At 37.5% G+C, this 18,543-nt stretch overlaps 1 long non-coding RNA gene across 1 annotated transcript in view; it reads left to right on the top strand.

Moving 5' to 3' along the window:
* LOC138159171 (uncharacterized) overlaps positions 1 to 17,085 on the top strand; it is a 169,002-nt gene extending 151,917 nt beyond the window's left edge. Inside the window, exon 4 of the long non-coding RNA XR_011167832.1 lies at positions 16,323 to 17,085. This is a non-coding gene — a long non-coding RNA (uncharacterized lncRNA). The remainder of the gene's footprint in view (positions 1 to 16,322) is intronic.
* The last annotated feature ends 1,458 nt before the right edge of the window (positions 17,086 to 18,543 follow it).

Here is an 18,543-nt window from a genome sequence, read left to right as displayed (position 1 = left end):
AGCTAGATGGCACGGTGGATAGAGTGCCAGGATTAGATTCAAAAAGACCTGAGTTCAAATCTGGCTTCAAACATTTACTAGCTCTTGATCCTGGGCAAGTCACTTAACCCCTATTTGCCTCAGTTTCCTCATCTGTAAAATGAATTGGAGAAGGAAATGGCAAACCTAGTATCTTTGCCAAGAAAACCCCAAATGAGGTCACAAAGAGTCGGACATAACTGAACAATGACTGAACAACAACATTAAGGAGGACTGGGAAAGGCTTCTTGCAGAGAGTGGGTTTGAGCTCTTGGAGAAAGGCAGGAGTTAGAGATGAAGAAGGAAAGAATTCCTGGCATGGGCACAGCTGGTGGAAATGCTCGGTTGAATAATAGACCTATGTCATCACCAGAACTGCCTCAGGAGTGAATCTTCCTTATATTTTCTAGCTTTGGGACTGTCGGTCAGATATGAAAATGTCAACCAACCCACTTTGCTCTCAAGTCAACTCTCTCCCTTTCCTGTCACATTTTAAATTGCCAGGTAATTTCTTCCTATAGACCTTCCTAGGTTTATTCGGAATAATAGCACCCAGGGTATTTTTCTTTTTAGCTCTTATAATTAGTAACTATTTTGAAGGGCAATCACTGTTAAGCCATTTATTTTTCTTTTCCTAAAGGACCAAGGACTTTCCAAGACTGATTATTTCACAATTGAAATAACATGTGTCCCAAGGGGAGCTTTTTATAGTGGTTGGTGGTAGTAATAGCCACTCTTTATTTTATTGTACTTTAAAAAAATCTCTGTCAAGTGAAGCAGAAAGATGGTGGTTCATCTGGGGGTTCTGACAGCTTTTATACACTTGCCTGAATCTCTAGGCAACAATATGGCTGATAAATGTTCCTGTGGTGCTATTTCAGCCAATTAATTAGTTAATATTTGAAGATGAAAAATGTCATTGCAGAGGGAGCTTTATAGCTATCTTGATGAGATTCTAAACAGAAAAAAAAATAGGAAGATGATAGGGTAGAAATGCCAAGTTTTAGTTATTTTAGCTCTCAACAGCTCAACAAATACTAATGAAATGTCCTCATGAAAGGAAAGTTATTAAGCGCCATGGAGAAATAGATTAAATAAGACACAATCCCTGCCCTCTAGGAGTGAAAAGTCTAGCAGGGAGGTAAGAAAATCTGTGCAAATCTTCTCAAAGGCTCCAGTGGCTTCCTATTACTTCCAGGAGGACATATAAATGCCTCCATTTGGCAGTTGAAAGCCTTTGGCCCCAACCTACCTTTCCAGACTTATTGCACTTTTCTCCCTGCCATTTATTTTTTAATCCAGCCAAACGGGGCTTCTTGCTGTTCCTCAGACACGACATTCCATCTCATGTCTCTGTAACTCTGTGCTGGCTATTCCCAGTGCCTTAAAGGCACCTTTTCACTGCTGTCATAACTTCCTTTAAGGCTCCGCTTAGATGTTCCTTTCTTCATGAAAGCTTTCCTGATCTCAACCACACTTCTCTCCCCCATCACCTTGCAGTATTTTGTATAAACCTTTATGTGTATCTTCTGTGGCTAATCTATAAATTCCTTGTGAACAGGGACTATTTTCACCTTTGTCTTTTTGTCTTCAGTGCCTAGAAGACTGCCTGACAACACAACTGGCATTTAACAAATGCATGTTGACTGGTTACTTAATTGATGCAAATTACTAACACAGGAGGTGTTAACTAACACAGCTAGGTGGTACTGTGCCAGGCAAGGAGTCAGGAAAACTCATCTTTGTGAGTTCAAATCTGGCCTCTGATACTTACTAGCTGTGTGACCCTGGACAAGTCACTTAACCCCAATTGACTCCACAAGGAAAAAAAAATGTACTGCCAAAATGCTCTGAAAAGGAGTCTTAGAGAATGTGAAGACTTTTTTCCCCCTTTTTTTCCCCAATCTGGGCCTATGATTTTATTGTTGTGGAAACTCCTCATCAATATAAGTCATTGGAGTTTCCTGGGGGCACTGAGGTGGTAAATGACTCACACATTGGATGTGTCAAGTCCAGGACTTGAAAACATGTCTTTCCAACATCAAGTTCAGCCTTTGTAATGGTAATGGAAATTTGAAGATCTTCCCTGTCCCTTAATAAACCTAAGGGAATTTGAAAACCTTCCCAGCTTTGAAAATAAATTCTGCCCCCTTAATGGACTGAATGTAAGCACATGGAGCCTGTGGTGGGAGGAATTTGATGAAGGATAGAACAGAGCCCACAGGAAACTGGGAGCCAGAGCTTGAGAGACAGTGGGAGAGAGAGGATGCTCAGGTAAGCAGTTAGTTAGGCTCGTGAATAAAATATTGGTTAAATATTGGTTTGTGGGGAGGCTAAAGGATGGTGTGTCTCTCTGCCACATTGTGGTGCATTAACTTCTATGTTGCTATGATGGATTTGGTTTTCTGGTGTCTGAATAAATGTTTTGCTTCTGTCTTCCTTATGGAGAGTCTCTTATATTATGTGATGAAGCACCATGCAGGTATATTTATAGTGACCAAAGGCACTGTGAATATTGTATTGGCGCTAGAGCCTTCTATGCATTATACCATATTGCCTATGTTTTTATTATTTAGCAGTAATTATTGGCATAAGAAGCATAGATATGCAAGGTAATTTAAGGGAAAAAAAGGCTGGGATAGTGATCAGAGGAAGGGGCTTTAGTTTTAATGACAACCACCTTGCTAATGACTTTGGACAGTTTGGGTTTAATTTTCCTCATCTATAAAGAAGGTATCAGTGGTCACCTAGGCCAGCTCCATGGTGCAGAGGATGGAGTCAGGAAGACTCATCTTTGTGAGTTCAAAGCTGGCCTCAGACCCTTACTAGCTGTGTGACCCTGAGCAAATCATTTAACCTTGTTTGCCTCAGTTTTGCCATCTGTAAAGTGAGCTGGAGAAGGAAATGGCAAACCACTCCAGTATCTCTGACAAGAAAACCCAAACGGGGTCATAAAGAGTGGGATATGACTGAAAAATGATTGCGCAACAACAACAAAGAAGGCATAGCTCTGACAACCCTGTGCTCCCTTTGCTTGATGGCTAGGTATGATACATTTCACCCCTCCTGTGAGGTTCCCCATTACACTTAAGAGGGTTTAGGATGTCTAGACTCTCTGCCAATGGGTAAATGTTTCTTATAATCAATAACAATTTGCCTCTGGGGCAAATAATTTCTATCCTCTTTACCTCATTGGTAAACATTAGATAATAATTCTCATAATGCTTACCTTGCAGGTATGTTGTAAAGAAAGCACTTTGTAAGCTTTACCTTCATGTGGAAATGGAGGATATTCATCACCCTTATCATTCCAAAAATACAGGGTAGTGGAAAGAATAATGAATTTGGAATCACAGGACCTGAGTTCATATCCTGACTCTGCTATTTACTACCTGAGATTCCTTAGAAAGGTAATTTAAACTCTCTGGGCCTCCATTTCTTCATTTGTAAAAAAAAAAAATAGGGGATTTGACTATATGGCTTCCAAAATCTTCTAGATTTAGAACTAGAATTCTGTGATCTACCTCCTCGTTTTTATGACTCAACCTGGGTTTTCCTGTTTAGGTTGTTAGGCCAAATTATTTTGAGTGGCTATGAATCTGATTAAGGGGACTCTGAAATATTCTGTGACTCGATGTGATCAACATAATGTCACTTGCATATAGGACTCTTCAGAAGGTCTCACTATCCCTCTTTCATTTAGAATTTGTACCAAATATCATTCATAACAGTGGTAAGCATACAAAATGCTTTCTTCCTCATTTTATAGTAATAGTCATATGATCATCTAACAATGATCATCTCTGTTATATCTATCAAAGATAGATCATACGATCACCTCTGTTGTATCTATCAAAGAATCTTGTGTAATCTAACATATATATAAAATATCATTGGGGAAGATTCACTGGAGGGAAAGAAGGAGATAAGCATTTATTAAGTACCTTCTGTGTGCCAAGCCAGACATGTCAGACTAGCTGTGTGACCTTGGAAGTCAGTTAACCTTGTTTGCCTCAGTTCCTGACCTGTAAAATGAGCTGGAGGAGAAAATGGCTGTATTTTTGCCAAGAAAACCTCAAATGGGGTCATGAAGAGTCACATACAACTGAAACAGTTCAACAACAATGACGATATGTGTGAAATATCATATTAAGTGCTTCACAAATATTTCTCATTCAATCCTCACAACAACCTTGGGAGATAGGGCTATTACTTATTATCTCCATTTTTACAATTGAGGAAACTGAGTCAGGCAGGGATTAAGTGACTTGCTTTGAGTCAAACAGTTAGTAAATGTCTGAGGCATGATTTAAACTTAGATTTTCCTGAGTTCGGGCCAAGCACTCTTCACTGTTCCACTTAACTGCCTCTAACCTTTTGGTCAGACATGGACAAGGATTGCGTAAGATAAGAAGATACAGATGATTTTTGCTCTGCACTGTTAGAAGGAATACCGACATCAATGAGCTTAAATATTAAAGGAACATCAATTTAGAGATACATCTTAAAAGGCCATGGACTCCTCATTTGCAAAATGAGGAAACTGAGGCACATAATTGTTTAGTGAATTACCTAGTGTTACCCAGTTAGTAAGTTTTTGAGGGAGGATTCAAAATCAGGGTTTCCTTGTGTAGCGGCAAGCACCCCAAACGTCCTCAGGGTTTGCAGCTACCACAGGTTCTTGGATCTGCTTTGTTAAAGGAAAGCAACTCAAAATGGGTTAACAAGCTTACTTTAATCAGTCAGACATATATCGTTTACCTTGTTCAGGGGAAAAAGGTCAGCACCCCAAACTTCAAAATATACAGACAGAATTATCAAGACATTAACAGATCAAGTAGACAGCTTTCCAAACTGTCCAACCATTACATCCATACCCAGTCAACATCTGGGTTTCCACATCTGGGTTTTTCAAAGCCGGGGGACTCTCAACAACGGCTTCCCATAATTCAGATCAAATCACAGAACACTTCTCAAAGTGAGTCCCAAAACAAAGCTACACATCAGGGCTTATATAGCCTTCTCCTGGCTCAGAGAATGTAACAACCTTATTGACTCACTGGCCAATCAAGAAGTATCTACTGAAAAACAAGCCTCCCACCCCAGGCTCCAGGTGCACTTTAGCCTAGGGGCAGGGAAGATCTTAAAAATTTACATTCTTATTACACCTTGCTTCAAAGTATAGTGTTTTATCTAGTGTCTCTGATCTATTGTAATTTAAGGTGGTATCATCACTATCACCATCACCACCTTTTGGGGCAATGAATTTTGTACAGAAACAATCTTGGGACAGGTTGTTATCCTGCTATTATTCTTTCATATTCAATGTTCTATAGGCTGGTGCACAAGTGGATAAAATAGCTGAATTTTAGTTTTGGAAATTGTAAAAGTATAGGGATATAAGCTTATTCATTTTCATGAATATAATAAGCTGAATCATTTTTTCTGTAAACTCATTGAAAGCATCTTCGGAACATCTTTAGGCATAGCCAGGGCAGCATAGATGCACGTACTTCATCCTGTTCCCACGTGATTTTAATGTTCTTTTAAATTTTCATTATATCTAAGTTGGAGAGTATAAATATCTGCTATGGCAACATTCATTAAAGTATTTTAAAAACATTTTTTATTAATCAGTGTTCTGTCAAGGTGGTTATGAGCAATGATTCTATCTATGATAATGATCTGGTTCCAATATGGTTTATTGATTGAGTTTTCAAAAACATTGTACGTGTAATATGGAAATTGATTGCCTGTCAGTTTATGAAAGAGAGCAAGCAAGATTCTGATGTATAGTCCCAGCCATTAGATCGTGTACTGGTAGCTATTTGTTAGCTAGTAATTATTTTGCAGCTAATTTTGATATTGGTTGATTTCTATCATTTCCTCTAATTATCTGTATTGATCAATTAGTATAATCTCCCTAAGTATAATGAGCCTGTGATTTCCAGTGATAATGACTTGCTCTTGAATTACTACCATACATTTTTCCACTCCTGTAACCAAAGCCACATGTCAACAAATTGCTCTCTACCTTTTTGTCATTCCATTGTTGGTTGAGTCCATCTGAATGTTGCCTGCCCATGGAGGACTTATCGATTCCACTCTTGTGTCTTAGTTGTTTCATAAGCTCTCTCAAGAAGTAACTACTTATAGTTTACATTAGACAAATCCAGTGGCATATACTAATTGTTAGCCTTTACAAATGCATATGAAAGTGATGTCTGCCTTTTCCAAAAGTGTATTTGTAAATTTTTAACCTGTTTATCATTTTGAGACCAACTATGAATCTTCTTTCTTCTTTTTCATGAGGAATTATAATGGTACCTTATGATAATGATATCAATGAAGTGTGTCCAAAAGGACCAGAGATGTAGAAGGCAGTTCACTATTGGTTCAGTAATTATGTAATAGGCTGTCTGAAAACACCATTACATTTCTATAGCTTTTGATTTCTTCAAAACCTTTGACTCACTTCTGCAGTAATGACTTATTCATATACTATCAAAATATGATGTGTTTCTTAAGTATTGTATGAGTCTTTGCTAGTATACTTTTCAAAGCCATTATGTTCCATTATGTAGTTCCAAAAGTGCATGTTTTGACTGGTATTACTTTATATATGTTCCTCCTGTTGAATTTCTAGCAATAAGTTTCTTGACTTAAATAGGCAAAGCTTTGATCCTTTTGCTTTATGATACTTGCTTTGAGGAGATCAAGGTTTTTTAAAGTGCTACCTTTGTCCAGTAGTTTGATTTGACCATCAGCTTGAAGCTTAGTGCCTTTAATGTTGATCATTCCTTCATGTATTTTGGTTATTTTATGGCTAAAGTATATTCTCAATGACAATTTGATATTTGTAGAAAAAGATTCCGGAAGACTGAAAAGATGCTTAATATGTTTTTAGTAGAGCCATCTATATACATCAAGTGGTCACTAAGATGTTTTGGTATGATTCCCTCTTTATCTTGGAACTTACATTGTTTCATTTTGGAGGTATAATTATGGATTTAAGTCTAGGCAGAATGACGAGAAGTGTCAACTATTTCCCTAAAAGATGCCTAATTTTATATCACATCTAAAATTATGATGTTGGCAGCATATTTTAAATAGACAACTTTTAAACATATGGACATCAAATATTCTAGAATTTTCATGACTTTATTTTATATTGTGGCATATGAATAAGCAATTATTGTAGAATTAAGTCAAAGCTTTTGCAGAAATCAACAAAAGTTCTGGTGTTTTCTCATAGTTTATTCCATAATTTTTTGTCAATATTGAATTACCTCTGACATCCTTGACCCTTTTGGATAAATCTTTATTGATCCTCAATCAGTATATTATTTTCTTGTGCTTATAGATTTTTTGAGCAACAAAAGCTATGTATGTTTTGTCTATAACAACCTGTGGGAAGCTAGGAGGCCAGTGTGAGAGAGTGCCAGATCTGGAGTCAGAAAGACTCATTTTCCTGAGTTAAAATCTGGCCTCAGACACTTACTAGCTGTTTCACCCTGTTTGCCTCAGTTTCCTCATTTATAAAATGAGCTTGGGAAAGAAATGGAAAACCTCTCCAATATCTTTGCCAAGACAACCTCAAATGGGATCATAAAGGATTGAATATGACTGAAAAGTGACTGAACAACAACAAACAAAATGTAATTGATCTATATTTACAGCAATTACTAGTAGATTCATCTTGTAGCAATAGATATGTGATGCCTTTGCTCAGGAAATATGGGATTGGGCTTCTGTCTTAGAGAAAGCTGGCAAAATGATTTGCTAGCAATTTGGACACCACTGTGCAGCTTGAACCATCTTATGAATCTCATCTAGCCGGTCTTTTCTAGTATTGCAGGAAAAAGAGTTTTCAGTTACCACCCTTGACATAACTGTCCTGTCACTTATTATAGTAATGAGGTACCACTCATGTGATCCCACTTGCATTTTCTTTATATTGGACTTCTTGTACTTGTATAGATGACCAGAGATTTTTCACATCCTTCTTCTTCAAATGGTTGTCCCTCTCACTGATGATTTCTTTGCTACTCAAGCTCTGCAATCGAGTTTCTGATCAGTGTTAAATTGTTTATTTTGTTCCTTGTACTGCTTTAACTCTTTGTGTAACCTTTTTGTTTTTGTTTTCTATTACTGGTTAAGGAAATATAGACTTTCTGATCCCTTTTTGCTTTCTGGATTCTGTCCCTCATATTTCTTTTTTGTTGCTTTTAATTGAGCAGTAAGGCTTTTACATTTTCAATTTCATGAATCATCTAGGTATTGATTGAATCTCTCTTTGCCTTTCTGCAGATCTTCCATACCTTCTTCAATGTGCTGGTTACCAATATGGTACTTGAGAGCTATCTGTAGGAGGATATTCCATAATAGCTCTACTTTTCCTCCTATGATCCTTACTGTGGTGATAGCAGCTGCATATTGTGTGAAGGATTTGAAATGTTTTTGTATCTTCTGTTAAACATTCTGGGAGTGCCCTGTTGTTTGTAGCAAACGTATTTTTTAAATTACTCTACTGTGGCATAATTTGTCTGCTAGTTGGATTCATCAAACATAGAGAGGGCTTTTGAAATTCAGTTGTTAAGTATGTCCATCTCCTCTTCAAAGTCATTTAAGATACTGCCAGTGTAAGACAAAGCAATAAGCTTTTATCAAGCACTTAGTGTGTGCCAGGCACTGTACTGAGTGATGGGAATACAAATGCAAGCAAAAGAAAAGATGACCCCTGTCCTCAAGGAACTTACATTCTAATGGGAAAAGACAACACACAAAAAGGAGCTTAAGTGTGGAAGGAGAGTATGGGGATCAAGGTACCTTCCAGGGGTATGGTTTTGAAGTACAGAAAGTAGGAGCAGAATTGGGAGGGGAAGCCTGGACCTCTCCAAAAATGGAGACTCCAAGAGGAACTCATAGAAGAGAGATTGGGGCTGTTTTGCCATCCATTTTGATTTTAGGTATTATTTCTGAAGTCTGCATGAATTGAAGGTTCTTTTCAAGGTCTTTACTTTTTCCTCTGCCAAGTTTAGCAGTTCCTTGATTTCATCTATTCCAGGGTTAGAGATGAAGTTATTGTTTTAGGATTTTCCTCCACTGGGCATCAGCATTATTATTTGTCTTGGACATGATGATATTGCTGACAAAAAGTAGTATGATTCCCTTGCCCATAAGTGTTGAGATGTTTCCAATTTTGTAATCATGCATGATGTACATTTGTGGTATGATTTCTCTAGTGGTCACTGCCATCTGTATTGAAACATTTCTTGCAGGTGGAGTAACAATAATAACAATAATCTTAAGACTTCTGGAATGCTTTGCACATATAATTTCATATGATCTACAACACTGCAAAGTGGGCCTTATTATTATAATTTTATAGATGAGAAAACTGAGGAAGACAAGTCAAATGACTTGCCTGGGATCACACAGCTAGTAAACATTCGAGGCAGGATTTCCTGTCAGGGCCAACTATACCACCTCGCTGGCACTCCTGATTTGTTCTGATTTGTCTTTGTTTTCATGTGATACAAGAATATGAAGGAGCACCATTCACTTTACCGTGTGTCAAGCTCACCAAATGGCTTTAAGGAGGATCAGTCTTCAACCTTATGCCTCCCCATTTATTTGGTGGATTCACAGGAACTTTTTCATCACACTGGCTGTTATATTAACCTGATCAATGGAATCACCACAGCCCAAATGGACCAGCTTTTCTGGACTCTTACTTAGCCTTACGAGTTGCCAGAGCAACTTCAGGACACACAGAGACCCCACTGTGCATCACCATGGCTGGCATTCCCTTTCTTTGCCTTTGCGTGCAGCTTCATTTCATAGTCTAAGGACATGGGTTGGGTTTTGATGGAATAATTTATTCGTTATTATCATCTATCCCCTAGAGGAATTGTAAGAATCCAATACTACAATGGCTATTCATTGGGGCATATTTTGCCCTTACGCAGTTCAAGAAAGAACTCACAACTATATCCTCTTCCTGTTTCCACAAATGCACAGTTGATTGTCAATGTCAGGCAAGGCAGCAAAGGTTTTCATTTTTATTATGCCATGCTGCATGGCCTAATCCTGACTGATAGTTTGAGCAGCCAATGACCAATGACATAGGGACATTGGAAGATGTAAAGGTACTCCTCTGTCTCCTGATTTAACAAAAGAAGGTTGCAGGCAGAAGTTTGAGGATAGAGCCATGGACAAAGCTTGCTGCATGTTGTTTCTTTTGCTGTTTCATAGGCAACTGGGTGAAAGGAGGACACTTTAGCTCATTTCCTTAAAACTTTTATGTCTATAAAGCAGGATGATGAAAGTTTATATTTGGAATCATGACCCTGAGTCCTTGCAAGACAGTCATCAAAGAAAAGAGTAAATTATCTTTAACAGACTTCACTTACTGAGTTAGGAACGGAGGTGAAGTGATTGATTTTTACCAATAAAGGATGAAATAAATAGTCTTCAGTTTATTCCTCAGGTAACCAGAAAAATAAAAGAAAGCAGAATTCTTAGTCAAGATTTCACTGCATTTTTGAAGGTAAAAGCTGAGCAAATTATTTTGAGAGTGGTGCAAAATGGAACTGAATTTTGTGGTAATTTTGTCACTAAGACCAAAGCAAGAAATCACATCAATCATAGGTAATTTCCCCAGGCATCCCTCAGGGGGTAGGGAGGAAAAGTGAGCTCCCTATAGCTCAGAAGTAGCATGAGTGACCATCCAGCAGATGAGTGAAACAGGTGGAAGTCAGTGCCAATGCAAAATGCATATTCACTCTGGCATTCAAGAAGAAAAGGCTGCTTAGAAAATGGCATAGGGGACACATACAGTCAAGCTCCTGATGAATATGGAAACCCTGGCATTTATCTTTCTTTTTTTATACCTTGGAAAACTCTGAGAATAAGAAGGTTATAAAGGAGGCCCATATACTCACAGAATCCAAGATTTGGAAGGAACTGTCTTGTTAAACCACATCATTTTACAGAGAAACCAATTGAGGTCCAGAGAGGTAATAGAAATATAAACTGTTAGACCTAAAAGGGACCTTAGAGATTGTCCCTGGGTGTCATAACCTAGGGTCTGCAAAGTTTATTTCTTTTTGATTTTGATAACTATACTTCATATATTTGTTTTCCTTTGTTATCCTGAGTGTTTCTCTTATGTGTTTACAAATATTATTCTGATGAAAGATCCATAAGCTTCAGCAGACTTCCAAAGGGTTCCATGATGCAAAAAAGGAAAAGAACCTCTGATTTAGTCTAACCTACTCTAAAATTAATAAACTAATGCTCAAAGATGACAGTTCCTTTATTATAGAACTGGGACCAGAACCCAAGAGCTATAACTCCCAAGTTGGGGTCATAGGATTAAGCACTTAATTTTTTTAAATTAAATTTTATGTTTATTTTTAGTTTACATCATTCATTTCCACAAGATTTTGAGTTACAAATTTTGTCCCTGTCTTTCCCCTACCCACCGCCCCAAAACAGCAATCCCACTGTATACCTCCTCCCCCAATCTGCTCATTTCCCTCCGACTTATCAGTAGGGCAAGATGGATCTCTATACCCCAGTGCCTGTATATCTTATTTAGCAGTTGCATGTGAATAATAATGATAATAATAATAATAATATTTTTAAACATTTGATTTTGAAACTTTAAATTCCGGATTCTTTCCCTTCCTCCCTCATCACCCACCCTTACTGGGAAGATAAGCAAGTCAATATAGGTTGTATAAGTGTAGTTACACAAAACATTTCTATAGTGGATATATTGTGAAAGACTATATTACCCTCCATACTATCCCGATCCCCACTTGTTCTATTCTCTACTTTGACTCTATCCCTTTTAAAAAGTGTGTGCTTCCAACTTCCCTCCCCCCAATCTGCCCTCCCTTCTGTCATCCCCATTCTCATCCTCTTCCCCCCTACTCTCCTGTAGGGTGAAATACCCTATTTAGTGTGTATGTCATTCCCTCCCTAAGCCAAATTCAATGAGAGTAAGGTTGACTCATTCCCTTTTTGCCTTCCTGTTCTTCCCCTCCATTTGTAACAGTTTTCCCTTACCTCTTTTATATGAGATAGTTTGTCTCTCCCCCATCTTCTCTCATTATATTCCTCTCTCACCTCTCAATTACACCTTTTAAGTATCATCCCTTCCTATTCAATTGATCCTGTGCCCTCTGTCTATGTATACCTGTACACATATATACACACACTCACATATGTATTCTGTATATATATATATATACATATATCTATATCTATATATATATCTATGTCTGTATATATATATACACACACACACATTTATATTCCCTTCAACTATCCTCTTTCTGAGAAAAGTTTCATAAGTTACAATTATCATTTTTCTATGTAAGAATGTAAATAGTTCAACTTTGATAAGTTCCTTATGTTTTCTTTTCCCTGTTTGCCTTCTCAAGCTTCTCTTGCTTCTTGTATCCGAATGTCAAATTTTCCATTCAACTCTGTTTTTTTCATCAAGAATGCTTGAAAGTTCTCTATTTCATTGAATGACCATATTTTCCCCTGAAACATGATACTCAGTTTTGCTGAGTAGGTGATTCTTGGTTTTAATCCCAGCTCCTCTGACCTCTGAAATATCATATTCTGAGTCCTTCGAGCCCTCAGTGTAGAAGCTGCCAGGTCCTGTGTTATCCTGATTGTGTTTCCACAATATTCAAATTGTTTCTTCTTGGCTACTTGTAATATTTTCTTGTTGATCTGGGAATTCTGGAACCTGGCTATAATATTCCTAGGAGTTTTCTTTTTGAGATCTTTTTCAAAAGGTGATCAGTGGATTCTTTCAACCTCTATTTTGCCCTCTGGTTCTAAAATATCAGGGCAATTTTCCTGGAGAATTTCTTGAAGAATGATTTCTAGGTTCTTTTTTGATCATGGGTTTCAGGTAGTCCAATAATTTTAAAATGATCTCTCTTGGACCTATTTTCTAGGTCTGTGGTTTTTCCAATGAGGTATTTCACATTACCTTCTATTTCTTCATTTGCTTGGATCTGTTGAATAGTATCTTGATTTATCATAAAGTCACTAACTTCCATTTGCTCCAATATAATTCTGAAGGAATGATTCTCTTTAGTGAGATTTTTTGAGATTCTTTTTCCATCTTGCAAATTTGTATTTTTAAGGCATTCTTCTCCTCATTAGTTTTTTGAGCCTCTTTTGCCATTTGAGTTAGTCTATTTTTTAAGGTGTTATTTTCTTCAGTCAAGTTGTTGACTCTCTTTTCATGATTTTATTGCATCATTCTCATTTTTATTCCCATTTTTTCCTCCACTTCTCTCATTTGGTTTGCAGAATCCTTCTTAAGCTTCTCTATGGCTTGTAACCAATTCATATTTTTCTTGGAAGCTGTTGGTGCAGGAGCTCTGACTTTGTTGTCTTCCTCCTCTTCCATTTTGTTCCCCAAAAAGGAATCCAAAGTTGGATTGCTGTGCTTTCTTTGCTTCCTTTGCTTGCTCATGTTGCCACTCAATTACTTAACTTTTGAGCTTTTTGCCACAGTAGAACTATGCTTTCAGAGAGGGGAGCTTTGTCCCAAATGGCTGGGGTTTTTGCAGCTGATGGAGCTATTAGTTGGGTGCCCTCTCAGAAGCCTCCATTGTCTCTGGCACACTGGTCATGCACCCCAGGACCTCCACCCTAGATAGCAATCCAGATCCAATCAGGTTAAAGCAAGAGTGATTACCCCTCAGACTGATTGCTTGATCCCCCTACAATCTGCAGGCCAGGAGTTCTGAAGTAGCCATGCAGTGGCAGCCACCATGTCTCAGCTGCTTCTCCCTCCAGGGGCAGAGGCTGGACCACACTCCCAGACCCCCTGTTCCCACAAAGTCCACACTGAACTCTCACTTTGTCTTTGGCATTTATGGGTTGATAATTCTAGAAACCATCACCGCTGCTGGTGATCCGATCTCCTGAAGTCCCTCCAGCCAGGGTTGGTTGTGGCTGCCCTGAGACTAAAACCACAGACTCATGCAGGGCTGGACTCTGTTCCCAGTGTGCTGCGATGGACCCTTCTTGTCTGCCTGCTAGGCTGTCTTCAGCAGGAAGTTTGTTTCTCTCTGTCACTTTGTGGGTTCTGTAGCCCTAAAGTTTGTTTAGAATCATTTTTTATAGGTATTTGAGGTGGTTTTGGGCAGCATATGGAGTTTTCCTGCTTCTATGCTGCCATCTTGGCTCCCCCCCCCCCCCAAAGCACTTAATTCTGAAAGGGAGGTCATAGACTCCAATTTCCTTTTTTTTACAGATGAGGAAACTGAGGCATAGAGACATTAAGTGGCTTTTGTTCAAGGTCATACAGGTAGCAGTTGACAGACATGGGATTCAAATATAGGTACTCTGATCCCAAATCTGATGATTTTTCTCACTGTGCTATGTTTTCCCACCACACAAAGGTCATATAGAGAGTTCAAAGCAGATATTGAAATGCAAGTTTTCTTGTAATCTCTATGATCAGATCACATCTGGTGTACTGTGTTCAGTTTTGGTGTTACTTTGTAGTAAAGACTTTGATTAGCTATGTAGTAACTAAGAGGGAGACCAAGATGGTGATGAGGCTTGGGTTCCTTGGTTGAAGGAACTTAGGGCCTAAATGTTAGCTATCTGAGAGGTTGACATGTAAAAGAAAGATTATTAGATGTATTTTACTTCATCCCAGAGAACAGACATAGGAGCACTGTGTGTGGAAGTTGCCAGGAGGTAAATTTATGCTTAATACAAATAAATACTTTCTAACAATCATAGCCACTTTTTTTAGCCAATTGGGGTTAAATGACTTGATCAGTGTCACACAGCTAACAAGTGTCTGAGGCCAGATTTGAATTCAGGTCCTCTTGACTCTAGAGCTATTGCTCTATCCACAGTACCATACTGCTACCCAAGTCATAGCCTTTTAAAGTAGAATGAATAGCCCTCAAAGATAGTGTGTTCCCTTTCATTGGAAATCTCTAAGTGATGACAGGATGATCATTAGTGGACTAAATTTTAGAGGGGATTCTTTTTCAATAGGAATGGAATGGACTACATGGCCTCTGAGCATCCTTCTAACTTGGAAATTCTGTAAGATCCTGATTAAAGCACAGATGTTAACTAGGATAGGACACTAAGTCATTAACACTTAAGACAGACACCATCTGTTCTGAGACAATGGGAAAGGCAAGTTTTCGTGGGAGGGAAAAGTTTAGGAAAGGTTCAGTGCTTGGATTATTATGTGGGAATGCAGATATTGTCTCAGTGAAGGCCTGAAGAGGGATGAGTCCATTGCACACTTGGGGGAGGTGTCAACAAGAAGGGGAGATTGCAAACTGAAGGACTACAACTTTGCAATGCACTTTTTATACTTTAATATTGTTTTAATTAAGCCACATTATCAAGAACTTTAGAGAGAAATGGAGAACTTCCTAGCTTTTCCGTTCTAACCCTGCTACCTTTGGCTCCAGCTTTGGAATGGATACCATCACTCTTACAAATTACCTACCTATGTAGAATAATTCTCTCTGTCTCCAAACTTGCCATATTTCTAGCTCACACTTTCCCTATATATGGGAGCGATGAAAGTAGTTTGTTTGAATAGGTATTTTCTAGTGGCAGATCCATGTTATAGGTAGGTTTGGAAATGGAGGTAGTAAGGATAGTTCCATTTACTGAACAGACAGTATTCTGGTCCTAGTTCGTTATCTGTTTTCAGGGCTGTGCAAGACATATGCACTAAGGGGATAATTCGCCAGTTGCACATTTAATTGTATGTCATTTTCTGGGCAACAAATATTCATCATCTACTTGTTTTCTTCCTTCATAGATTCACAGGCTGATCTCTTGTGTTGTCATGCGTCTAACTGAGTAAGACCATTGAGGAAATTGAGAAAATTGAGGGAACTGAGGGGAATAAAGCAGGTGATAATGGGAATTGAGTGATTCACTGAATCTAGTTCAGTTCTCTTTCTATTCAATTATGTGTCTAGTCCAAATCTGATCTTGTGAGAAAGCTATTCAGTTGTGAGAATTGGGATAAAACTTGATTGCATTGTTTGAACCTAGCTCTGTATGGCTGAGAAACTGGACCACCTTTTCCTGCTCTTTAGAGATCCTTAACTAAGGACTAGGTTATGCTGTTCAGAAACCTAGTCAGATTCAAAGATTCATGTAAGGATTTTCTCACAATTATACATCTCAAGTAGCCCATATGTCTTGTCTATAAACTGTCCCCATGCTAATTAACAAGTTTGTTTCTATGTTCCTTTGATTATTTACAGACACTCGAGAGGAATGGGGCAGCTCCTTTTCTGAATTCAGGACATGGTACCTGTTTGTTCTCCCACTCCCAACTTGGAAATTCCTTAATCTTTTATCCAATGAGATTGTCTAATGTTGTTTTGTTTTCTTTTATTTAATTGGTGTTATTTGATTAGTTGTTTTTAATATATAAAAGTCTGTCTACCTCCGTATTTATGGTTCAGCCCCAAGCTCAGGAAAGAGCCTGGCCTGTTTGTTGGGCAATTGCCATGCATTGCTTAATAAATCAAAATGCTTGGAAGCATGAGCCTTTGTTACCTCTGTCATTTTATCTGTCTTCTCAGATCAAGTGCCCAAATAAAGTTGCTAGAAAAAGTAAAAAAAAACCTGTTTGAAAAACTGCTGGGAAACTTGAGTTATATTTCAGTCTCAGAAAATTTATTAGCTGTGTGATCTTAAGCAAGTTATCTTATCTCTCTTTGCCTCAATCTCCTGATCTGTAAAGAGGAAAATAATAATGATATCCCAGGGTTGTTGTGAGGATCAAATGATATAATGCTGGTGAAGTGCTTAACACAGTGACTGCATATGGTAAGTACTATATAAATATTGACATAGTTGTTATTATTATCTCTTTAATTGAATGTAATTATATACCAAATTTTAGATGTGATTAGTATGAAATGTCAATGATTTTCTGTGTAAAATAATTTGGAAATGCAATTGGCTAAATTGATGTCATCTGACTGGTAACAAGTTTTGTTTCATGTTTTAAGTACATAATATGTGTATGTCATTATTGCATTGTGAAATTTGGGAAATCTTTGTATCAAAAATGCTGTAATTACTATTTGAGGTAAAAATTCTTGGGACTATGATTTGCTATTGTTTTGAGTTTTGATTACATGAATTGTCATGAAACCAATAGTCGAAAATGGCATATGCTGCAGTCTGAGAACTGTGACAATGTCTATCCCTGGGAAGAAGTTGAAGGGATGACCTTAGCATGGCCTAAGATAGGATCCCCTTTACTCACTTTCCCCATTGTGCTCTTTTACTTCTGAACAGGAAATTTTTCCCCCTGGTTAATCCTGAGCCTTGCTATCAGATATGACTCATGCCTGGAATCAAACAGAGCTAAGGGAATTTTCCCCCTGTTACGGTATATATCAAATCAGTCTTTTCCCTTGAGTGACCATCTGGACATTGTTATGTCCTTCCTTCTCCTTTCGTAGCAAATGTTTATAATCAGGGCAGGTGAGCAGTAGAAGTCTTGTAAGTAATTATTAAATATACGAAAGGAGAAGGAAGGACATATATTAATTTTTATTTTGTTTTATTTTAATTAATAAAATTAAATTCTAATTAAATGGAACAGCAGATTTTGAGAAAGCAACAGTATTAGATTTTTTTCTTCTCTAAGAACTATGTACATGGATATATGATTGTCTTCTAAATGTATTTAGAATGAAAATTCAGGCTTTGAGTACATTTTAGTAATAAATTCTCAAAATTGGATTGAGGATTTTATATATAAAATTGTATTGATAGTTGTAAAGAAAGTAAAATTATTTCCCCACTTTTAAAGCATCTCCTTGATATTTTAAAAGACAGAAGAATTCATTTTATAAGTTAGACCCTCATGAATTTTTTTTAATTCTTATAACAGATATAGGGTTAAGGTAAAGAAAGAAACAGCAAGTGATATATAAAAATTAAAATTCTTTAAAGTTTCAGGATTGGAAAACAAAATTTAAGAGATTATACTAAATTATATTAAGTTTTGTTACTGGCAGATTTTATCACATTTATCTAGGAAGCTCCACAAGTGATTTGGAACCAAGAGAAGAAGAGCCCTCTTCAGAGCAGCATTGAGAGTGAAGCCTATTTCTAGAATGTCCAAGAGGAGATATCCAGGGACCAGACAATTACATGCAACATCTGAGACTCAAAATGTGCTGATTAAATGAATATTGGGAGTGAGTTAGTAGGATACAAGAGACCTGATGTTTGTTAATATTAATGATCATGATTGTATTGTTTTGGCCTTTTATTTCATTATATATATATTATATATATATATATATATATATATATGTTCAAGTTTTCTTAGTTGCCTTGGTGACATGTAGATCTCCCTCCTCAAAAATTAGTCCATTGTTAACCCTCTAAGTAATTTGATTTGTAACCTGACTTATACAATTCTGACTATGAATATATGAAAAACTTTATAGACTTTGC

Source organism: Petaurus breviceps, unplaced genomic scaffold, assembly GCF_028583685.1.
Source record: "Petaurus breviceps papuanus isolate PSGF00001 unplaced genomic scaffold, PetGlider_PUasm1.0 175, whole genome shotgun sequence".
NCBI lineage: Eukaryota > Metazoa > Chordata > Mammalia > Diprotodontia > Petauridae > Petaurus > Petaurus breviceps.
The sequence above is the reverse complement of the archived record's forward strand: the minus strand, read 5'-3'. Positions and strand labels throughout refer to the sequence as shown.